The following is a 10,541-nucleotide window of genomic DNA, read 5'->3' as shown; positions in this document are numbered from 1 at the left end:
CTATTTTATGTTAGAAGTATATTAATAAGAGCTTACAATCTAGGGATATTTAAAACTTTAGTAAATAATTATTTGATAACTATTTCTTTCTTATCTTAAACTATATTGAGCAGTTAACACGGTTCTAGCTATAATAACATGCTTTTATGTATGTATGTAACGGAATCTTTAAACTTAACTGTTACTGGTTTCTAAAAGTCTGATCACCTGAAATTTTGCACGCACATCAAAGACCGATGAAAATGATGACAGTTAATAAATCGCACATGTAATCCAAAAGTGTCACTATACGAAAAATGTAAATTTTTCAGGAGAGCAATTTAAAGTTTTCGGCAAAATGGAAAGACAAATAACGGTGATTATATTGATAATAAATGAACGATTTTTTTATCAAAGTGAACGATGTTTTGGCTTTTACCATTTTACTAAACAGAAATGGAAAATAAATTCTTTTATTTGTATTTTTTTTAGTTTTTTGATTTATAGTGTCACTTTTCCATTTATTATATGCAATATTTTTAGAATTTGTCAAAATTTTTCAAACAATTAAATTAAAAAAAAATAGAAATATGTAGAAAAGCATAATATTATTATATTAAATGAAACATGAAACATTTATTTTTACACACAACTGCTGAAAATGATGTAGGTAGGTACTTCTAAAAAATATTTTTTATCTTAACTACTAACTTAACTTAAACTGACCATCTAAATGACCACTTATGCACCGCGAACTTAACCATAGCTTAAAATTTAAACCATCACTGTTATTTTCCATTCAAATTCATACAAAATAGCTGTCGTTCATTTTAAACTACGGTTAAATTTACACTGTGCCAATAAAAGTTTACATCACTGATGCAGAAATGGCACTAAAGCCAAATTAATGGCTATAAAAACAACTGCAAAAACAAAAAATTAATTTCTAAAACAAAATATTCAAAAACCTGGTAAATACAACATAGACACAACTTTAAATATGGACAGCTTCCATTATGAAAAAACAAAATATTTTCGTTCGGTAAATTAAATATAGTGGTTAATTATCATTACAAAATATTATTATAAAAGGAGTGTACATAGCATTGAGGTATTAAGGAATTTTCAATAAGACTTTTGATGTCTAGTTTTTTTCGAGCGTATTAATATTGCGTAAGCCATAATGACACTCACGCCATCTAGAGGTCTCTAATGTAATTATTCAAGATATTTTGTATAGTGACATTGTTGCCGATGTGGTTCGGAAGAGTTTTATTGTAAAAAGTACATTTTGCAAATATTTTGTATAGTGACACTTTTGGATTACATGTGCGAAATTATGTTTTATTTACACTGACACAAGTTCGGTTAACGTTCAAAAGCAATATGTGATCAATGACATTTAAATGGGTCTGTCTATAGTTGCACGAACGGTCAGCAAAATTTTGCTTAATTGTATGTTAAATTAATTGTTTTTTCTATTTATCAAATTAGTATACATTTTCAGTTTACATTCATTTTATCGATTTTAATAATAAGAGTATAAAAAGTTTGAACATGACGCCGCCCTTGAAAGTATCCAGGTTATATGAGATGCTTTCAACAAGATAATAAATAATAGTTTAAAAAAACTAAAAAAAGTCTCTTTTATTGCTAATCGAACGAAAAAGTAGAAAATATTCTTTAATTACACACAGTTTTTATTACAGTACATAATTAATTACCTCAAATAAAATCATAATAAGATTTAAGTTATTAACAGAATAAATCAAATCAAAGTAAAAGCAATAACAATTATTTTATTGGCAACTATCTATGAGAGAAGAGTTGAGAATGAAGTAAAATCAACCCCTGCTTTAAGTAAAAACTGCTAAATTATACCAAAAATTACCGCTTCCTGGTGACCGCCATTTTTATAGTGGTTGTGTCCTTTTGATGTTGGTTACTGTGAACATTTTCAGTGTTGCCAACAAAAAAATATATTAAATAACGAAAATGAAGTTGACGATGCTGACGTTTGACGTGTGACCTATCACGAACGACCTTTATTTTTTTCATTCTAAATAACATTTTCAATTGTGAGTATAGCGGATTGCCTAGTTTTTGGCAATTCGTAAACGACACGCTTGGGTATATTATCGTCTGCATCAGGCGATATAGCTTCCTCTTTATTTAATACGTGGATAATAATAATAATAGGCCTCTTTTTTTAACTCCGGCGAATTTCAGCATAGCTGTAATTACATATGGGCAACTTAAGGTACTAATTAAGCAATAATACTTTTGTAATTATGAAGGTATACAAAAGGTAACACAAGCATACGAATGAAATTTTATAAAATCACTAAAAAATTTTGACATTCTATGGCGTAAGTATATTGCTTTTACCAACTAACAATTTAAACTTAGCTAAGTAAATGTGGCTTATATTTTTTTCTTAAATGTCAAAAATGGTAGGTCATACAGCTTGCGAAAAATATCAGTGTTGGCTAATTTAGGTAACAAATAGGAAAACGAACATTGGAAAAGTTCTGTTCTATGCCTAGGAACATCAAATAAATCATTAAAGCGCATGTCTCTATTATAAAGAGTATTTCTTTTATTAAGATTATCAAACAGATAGCCTGAGCGCATTTAGGCAAAAGGTACAACGGATTAGCAATAGGTATTTAAATTCGATCACTGATTGGCTATTGCTAATACGGTGTACCTTTTGTACGTACGTTGCTAATCGCGTGCATTTTGTTTTGTTTGCTAATTGTTATTTATGTAAGTTTTAAAAATATTTTCATCATGTTATTAGTATTAAGTTAGTGTTTTGCACCACAGTACTATGAGCAATTTAATAAATTGCCAGTTACTAGTCAATCAAAGTGTCTTGGCCTCTGAGATGCGCAAATAAAGAAGTGAAAGAGTCAGGGTGCGAGGAAGATGCAAAACATAAAAATCAATAAATCGAGGCTCATGTACTATGTTTCCATCCAGCATATTTGACGCGCTTTAAATTTTATTTAATTTTTGTTTTAATTAATTTATATTATGAATAGTAAATGAACGCATGAATCAATATATTTACCAATATACTGTGTGTACCAGCCTTGACGGCAATTACTTAGGATAAAAATTTTGAATAAATTTATAAAATAAATGAATAATTATAACAAGGATATTTATATTACTTTATTTAATAATCCTAAATTAAATCCCGTGTAATATTTACCAATATTTATTTATTATGTATTTCCTACATTTTGTACACATTATGTATGAATACATATATTTAATTATATATATATAATTAATACATTATAAATAAATTTATATAGACATAATACATAAAAAATGTTTTTATTATAAAATTAAATTATGTTATGTAAATGGTAAAAAATGCAATATACCTATCTAATATTTCATTAATAAATTTATACATAAAAAAATTACAAATTAAGGTACGTTTTAACATCGTCAACTCTTAGATTCTTACTTTCCACAGCTTGTTCTTCATCATTATCAGTAAGTTCGTCTATTAGAGATAAGTCACTTTCTGGTTTATCCGACTCATTAGAGTAATCACTGTCTGTTTCAATATCGCTATCGTTAAGGTTAATTATAACCTTTTCTATGGCTAAATCAATTGTAGGTTCCTTTAAAATAAATTCTTTTTCAAATCGTTTTGCTCGTTCACATCTTGATTTCCATTCGTCAATAGAGAATTCTCTAAAGAAATCATCACAATGTTTAATTACCTCATTGAAATTAAAATTAACATTTTTTTTGGCGACGAATTGTTTTAATTCAGCCCAAACCAATTTATTAGGATTAAGGTCTGAATGGTATGAAGGTAATCTTGGCACATCATGACCTTTTGCATTGAAAAGCTCGCCTATTTCATATCGTTTATATTTGGGTTTATGCAGTTTTATTAATTGATATAGTTGCGGCTTTAACATGTTATCGTCATATGATATACCCCTGAAACGTAATCATTGTAGCATTTCTGCTTTTTTTGTTATTGTTGTTGGTGCTTTATCTGTTTGCTTATTGTGGTATGTAGCATTGTCAATTACCACAGCAGACCTTTGCTTTAGGTTTGGAATGAGATTGTCTGAAACCCATTTTTTGTAGTTATCATAATTCATATCGTGATGATAATTACCACTTGTGCTGTTGGATTTCCATCTAATATACGCATTGGGGACAAAACCTTCTTCGCCACCTGCATGAACTATAATGAGTCGTGGTCCCTTGCCTGTTGGTTTTTTAATGCCTTCCAAAGAGTTATCACTCCAACCTTTTATGTGAGTATGCGTTAAGTGAATGTATGTCTCGTCCAAATGTACTATATTTCTACCTTCTTCTCTGTACTGACGCATTTTTTTAAGAAACTCTATTCTTAGCAGCCTGATGGGTTGCTGCTTCATTAGCACTCTTTGATTGCTCCTAAATTTTTCCCATCGAAAACCGACTTTATGCATTTCCTTACGCAGAGTCCCTTTACATCCTTGATACCCAGTATCTGCGACATATTTTGCATGCACTGTTTTTAATCTAGGAACTCTCTCTGTCTTCTCTGTGAAATGGTGGTTAATGATTGTTCTTCGCAAAATTCCCAAATCTGCGTCGTCCAAGCGAATTTTAATTTTGGTATATTTATTAGTTCTTTTAGGTATTGAAAACGATGTTGATTGGCCTGATGTAACCAATGTTGCCTCTTTTTTAATTCGTCGAATACTTCTAATTGATACCCCTGTTGCTGCTGCAACGCGTTCTTGAACCTATAAAAAAAGTTAATTTATAAATCTGCCAAACAATTACACATAAGGAAAAAATACTTTGCTGTTGCGTTAACACGTGGTAAAAATACGAGCTTATACAAAAATTTATAAAATTATAAATAAAGGCGCACCATACCAAGTAAATATGTATTAATTGGATTTTCTTAAGTTTTCTGAAGATGATCTAGTGGTAAATATCAAATTATTTAAAAATATGTTAATTTTATAAGAGAACAAAGCAATAAAAAGGATTAACTAATTGCGTGTTATTAAGGGGTGTTAAGCTGATTACCTTAAATACAAGTACCTAACCTATATTACCAAACTACCTTCTCCTAGGTAGGTACTTTTTAGGTAAAAACCTAGATATACATATATTTACATATTTGTTTAAAAAATAAATATTTTAAATTATGTACAAAAATATAATAACCATAAAAATCTTTATCATGATTTCATAACATGTAGGTACATACCTATGTACATATGTACCTACATTATAAATTTAAACATACATTATATAAAGTGACAATTTCCTTAAATCAAAAGTCACAAAACAATAAACCTTACAAAAAACTAAATTTTCGATGCTCTAATCTTAAAATATTTACTATATACTCTAAGCTCTAAAATATTTTTTGGGTGGTTCTAAAAAAATCATAGCTTTTGACTCATGTGAGTTGTTGACCTCGTCTGAAAAAGGTGTTCTAAAAATATTTTTCCAAAATACGTGCATCGAAAACTTGGTTTTCCATACCTTCTATACAATACATGATGTATTTTGGATAAGCGAAACGAAAATGGATGTTTTTTAACCAGTCTTATAACAATAAGAAAACCGGGTGAAAAAATAAAATTTTACCATAGCAACGCATAAAACACTTTTAAAATTATTATTTTTATCATTTAAAAGTGACCGTCTTAGTCAAAATCAAATTCTCAATTTAAAAAATTATCAAAACAATACAATTATCAAAACAACCTTTACAAATTTAATCCAAACTTTGATGCCTTTATAAAAAATACCGTACATTTCGCAGTCATAATTTGTAACTTGTCTTAATTGTTTACTCTTACATCAGTCGCGTAAAAAACAATAATAATAAGTTAAGTTAATGTAATAATAATACGTTAATGGTATTAAATACATACATACCTTTTCGAGAGGAATTGAAACTTCTCCAGCTACAGCTTCTGCTTGCATACAATTTAACAAATTGCTAATTATTTCCCGACTTTGACCGGTAAGAACTTTATTTTTTAAACAAGTTTGAAAGGGCATTTTGAACTATAAAAGTTTTAATATCACCTCACAAAATATTAATAAAGATTTACTGCCGAGTGAGTATAGGTATTGCGGAGTAAACAATGTGAACACTACGATAGCACCACTTTAAATGAGCTCCCGTCGGTTTTGTCACCGCGCATCCAAATCTCAGAGGCCAAGACACTTTGATCGACTAGTAGTTTTAAACAGAAGCTTATTAGTAAATGTAATCTTGATGAAACGCATCTATTTTGGGCAGACATAACCTCAAAGGAGCAATGCAAACAGTGGATTACAGAGTTCTCCGCAAATGAGACAGCATGGGTGCTGCGTACCTCTAAATTAGCTTCAAAAAAGATTGTTTGCAGGTGAGTGTTAACTGCAACTAAATACCCACTAAAATTATAAACTAAAAGAGTCCACTTGATTTTATTAATTTAATATTTAATAAAATAATTTTTTCACAGAAAATTTCATAATATTATAACTACCATGTTTATTTCACTCTTTAGCCACTGACATACAGAATTAAAAAGAAAGATAATGAGTAAAAAAAAACTTTGAGATTCGTCGTAAGATAAATAAAAAAATTGCCCTTATGCGGTTTTCAAGTCAGGAAATTATATGTCTATGATGTTAATCACCACTAATGAAATTATACTCTTCATTACAAAAACTTTATCAATTTCTTAATTAATTTCCATTGTCAATTTATTTATCAATTTAATTTTTAAAATCCAGTTTTTAAATTTCTGTAATTTCAGAATGGAATATGTCTGTCATCAGGCATCATTTGAAAAATCACAATCCACAAGAAAGATATCAAAAAATTCGACTGCCAAGCAGCAATTGTTATTGTTGTAAAAGCTCAAACAAAGTGGAGTACGTACAAAAATGAACAAATAAAGGTATTGAGTTTCTTTTTAAAATTATCAAGTTTAATAAGTGATCTATTCTAGAACAATTTGCCGGCTCTAATAACAATTAAAAATAAACACGCTCATGCTTTAAACAATGCAGTTGCGCTCAGTTATTTACCTGCATCGGAAGGAGTAAGAAATGCATTTGAAACATATTTTGGCAATGGCATGGGCATAACAGAAGCTATTCACTTTCATTCTCACAAATTGGAGCTTGAGATGGATGAAACAAATATCGCCAATGCATGAGTGAATCCAAAATATAGATCAGTAAAGTATTGGTATACAGAATGGAGAAAAATAAATTATGGGATACGAACTGAAGTTGGATCCTTAGAGGTAAATGAATTAATGAAATCCTTCCAATATACAGAGTGATCCAGTATCGAGTCTCACGACTGTGCAACTTTGCCATAATTTAACCAACTGTACCTTCTATGGTTTATGCTTTCAAAAGGGCGATTTTCCACACCCATAAAAAATTGGTAATAACTATAGACAGTGAGCGGCTAAAATATGGAACAAGTTCATTTAAAAATCAGGTATTTATTTTTGAAAAAAATTCTTGAACACGCTCCTAAGGATTTATGGTTTCGCATCTTTTGCACTAAAAAGAAAATATACAGGGTGTGTCAAAAAGTAGTTTTGATATCAAATTAAATTTTTTTAATGGAACACTATGCATATCTTTGTTTTTTCTAAATCTACGGTGGATTCTCGATATATTTTGATATAAGTACTATGGGTCAACTTTCAACTGTTTTTAAGTTATTGACGTTCGAAAATTGACGTTTCGGACATTTTGATCGCCTGTAAAATCGAAACGATGTGACTTAGAGTGAAATGACTTTCACATTCTTGTCTTAGTTTTTAATGAAATATGTGATGATATCACTTACAAAATAATAAAAAAATACTAAATATTAGAAAATTTTGTTTTTTTGTTTTACCCTGTATCACGGAATCAAACCGTTTCGATTTTATAGGCATTCCAATTCTCTAGAAACGTTACTTTTTCGAACGTTAATAACTGGAAAACAGTTGAAAGTAGACCCATGGTTCCTTAATCAAAATATGTCGAGAATCCATCATAGATTTAGAAAAGATATACAAACATGGTGTTCCATTAAAAAAAATAAATTTGATGTCAAGACTACTTTTTGACACACCCTGTATATTTTCTTTTTAGTGCAAAAAAAAAACAGAGACGTATTTTTTTTTAAGTCAATACCTGATTTTTAAATGATTTTTTTCCAAATTTTAGCCGCTCACTATATATCGACATTATCCAAGTCAAAACACCCAGTATAACGTTGGCAATTTCAATTTGCAGAAGCTTAAGGAAAAAGCCGCGGAATATGAGAAGCTTGGAATATTATTGCAAACTACAGACGATCCATTTACAGTTGTAATTATAACATCCATAATGCAAAGAAGCCACAAACTACCAGCTACAAAAGACATCATATTTATTGACAGTACATCCTCTGGTGATGCAGAAAATCATGTAATAACGTTCATTTTGACGGTAACTGTAGCTAGGGCTGTACCTCAAGGAATTTTTATTATCAAAAACCAAACCATATCTGATTACGTATTTGGTTTAAATGGAATAAAATTGATTCTTGGGAACGAAGCTTTTGGAGATTCTTGTTTAAGATATATTATGACGGACGATAGTAAAGCGGAGAGGCAAGCATTAAGTCAAGTATTTCCAGAGTCGAAACTTTTGCTATGCTCTTTTCACGTGTGGCAGTCAATATGGAGATGGCTTTGCGAGAAGAAGCATAATATTGAAAAAACGACCGACCAGCATTGTACGATAGTTTCAAAAATATACTGAGGTCTTCTAACGCTGACATGGCAGAAAGTAGCTTCGAATCTAAATTGAGCAATAACACTGCTGTAAAATATCCCGCTTGGATTATGTACGTGAAGAATTACTGGAAACGCCGACTTTATTGGTGCGTACTTGCATACAGAAATGCAAGTACGCATAGTCACTAAACAAATAATTTTTCTGAAATATCTGTCAGGCTGTACAAAAATATTGTGTTAAATCGATGCAAGGCCTACAATATCGTGGCCTTAGCTGGTTTTACATGTACTGTGCTGGAACAATACTATTTTCGACGTTTATTGAATTTTGCTCACGGACGAATAAATGGGAGTAGGGCCATTTTCAAAAAAGAAATGAAATAAGCATCTTATTTGACAAAAAAAGACATAGTTCTTGTTGAAAAATTCTCATTCAATGTACCAAGCAGTAGCAGTAATAAACTAGTTTACGAAGTCGACATGCAAATGGGTCATTGCACATGCGAGGTTGGAAGGCTGGGAAACTTGTGTAAGCACCAAACTGCCGTTTTTTTCATTATTTCAATGTCGTTTCATGTACAACGGAAAAAAGATTTGCAATGGCTGTATTGGCCTTGGGACAAAAAGCTAAGTCAAAGGAGTTTTACGCTCCTCTTGTTGAAACAACGAGCAGCGATAAAGATTCCTTTCGACCATGCTCTTCTAATTTTGAAGATTTTAGCGTCAAAAATCACTTATAAGCATTTGCTCGCGAACACTGGACCGTGTAAAAACCAAAAGTAATTGGGATACTTTTCTGAGTACTTGCGGAAGCACGTTTGCCTTAAGGCATCGAGGTGGTGCTGCAATTCGGGTACAACCAACCTCAGTCGCTAGAAGAAGACCTGGCGTAACTAGGGGTAGCAAACGTCTTCCTATTGGTAGATCAGCGAAGGGCGAAAAAGTGAAACCAAAACGAAGAAGAAATTTGGCTGAAAATGTAAGAAAAAATTTACCCAACGCAAAATCGCATTTAATCCTGTATATATAGTAGGCATTGTATCTACCTACTATGTATTATTATTTTAACTCCTGTAAAAAAATAGTAATTGAAAATTGGAATTTTCATGATGCAACTTGGATGAGCTCAAAATTATGCATCTTTAGTCCTAAACTAAAAACAAACTGCCATTCTGATTGTAGATAATTTTTTTTTCGAATTTGGATTAATTTCTCAAACACTTTTAATTAAGTAGAAACATGCAGCTTCGGTACAAAACGCCCGTTGCTAATCCGTTGTACGTTTTGCCTAAATGCAGCCTGGACAGGAACTATCAAGTAACCATTTTGCTGTTTTTTTTTATGTATTAGCATCCTTATTGAAACGAATTTGATACACTGTTTCTCAAAACCGAATTATTGTGAATGGTCTGTCTGTGTTGTTTATCATAGAATAATATATACTTAGAGTTGTTTATTTTTACTATATAAACCCTTGCTAATTAAAAACCCTCATAAAATCATCGATATTTTGATACTTATAGATCGTTGTACCTATTAATGTGGAAACACGATACATAGAAGAAAAGTGAAAGTCTTATAGTAAAAATAGAAAAAAATAAAAGTTTTTTTAATTGAATTTGTTAAGTAAACACAAGGAAAAATTTAAATAAAGATCATCATTTTCATGGTATTGGGATTTAAAAGATTCAATAAAACAAATATCTTAAAGTGTATGCATTTATCCCAAGTGAATTGAAACTCTTTCTCATTTTAGGTGAGAATTGCTTTCTTTCATATAAT

General features: G+C 30.5%; 1 long non-coding RNA gene across 2 annotated transcripts; it reads left to right on the top strand.

The window, feature by feature from the left end:
* The first annotated feature begins 6,211 nt into the window (after positions 1-6,211).
* Positions 6,212-9,473, top strand: LOC126734130 (uncharacterized). Of its 2 annotated transcripts, none has more exons than XR_007659984.1 (4): positions 6,212-6,389; positions 6,786-6,929; positions 6,981-7,426; positions 8,275-9,473. It is a non-coding gene; the product is annotated as an uncharacterized LOC126734130 (long non-coding RNA). The 2 variants fall into 2 exon arrangements; XR_007659983.1 differs by having other exon boundaries at positions 6,225-6,389; positions 6,981-7,280.
* Positions 9,474-10,541: the final 1,068 nt, after the last annotated feature.

The sequence above is a fragment of the Anthonomus grandis genome, chromosome 3 (genome assembly GCF_022605725.1).
Source record: "Anthonomus grandis grandis chromosome 3, icAntGran1.3, whole genome shotgun sequence".
NCBI classification, from domain to species: domain Eukaryota; kingdom Metazoa; phylum Arthropoda; class Insecta; order Coleoptera; family Curculionidae; genus Anthonomus; species Anthonomus grandis.
The sequence above is the reverse complement of the archived record's forward strand: the minus strand, read 5'-3'. Positions and strand labels throughout refer to the sequence as shown.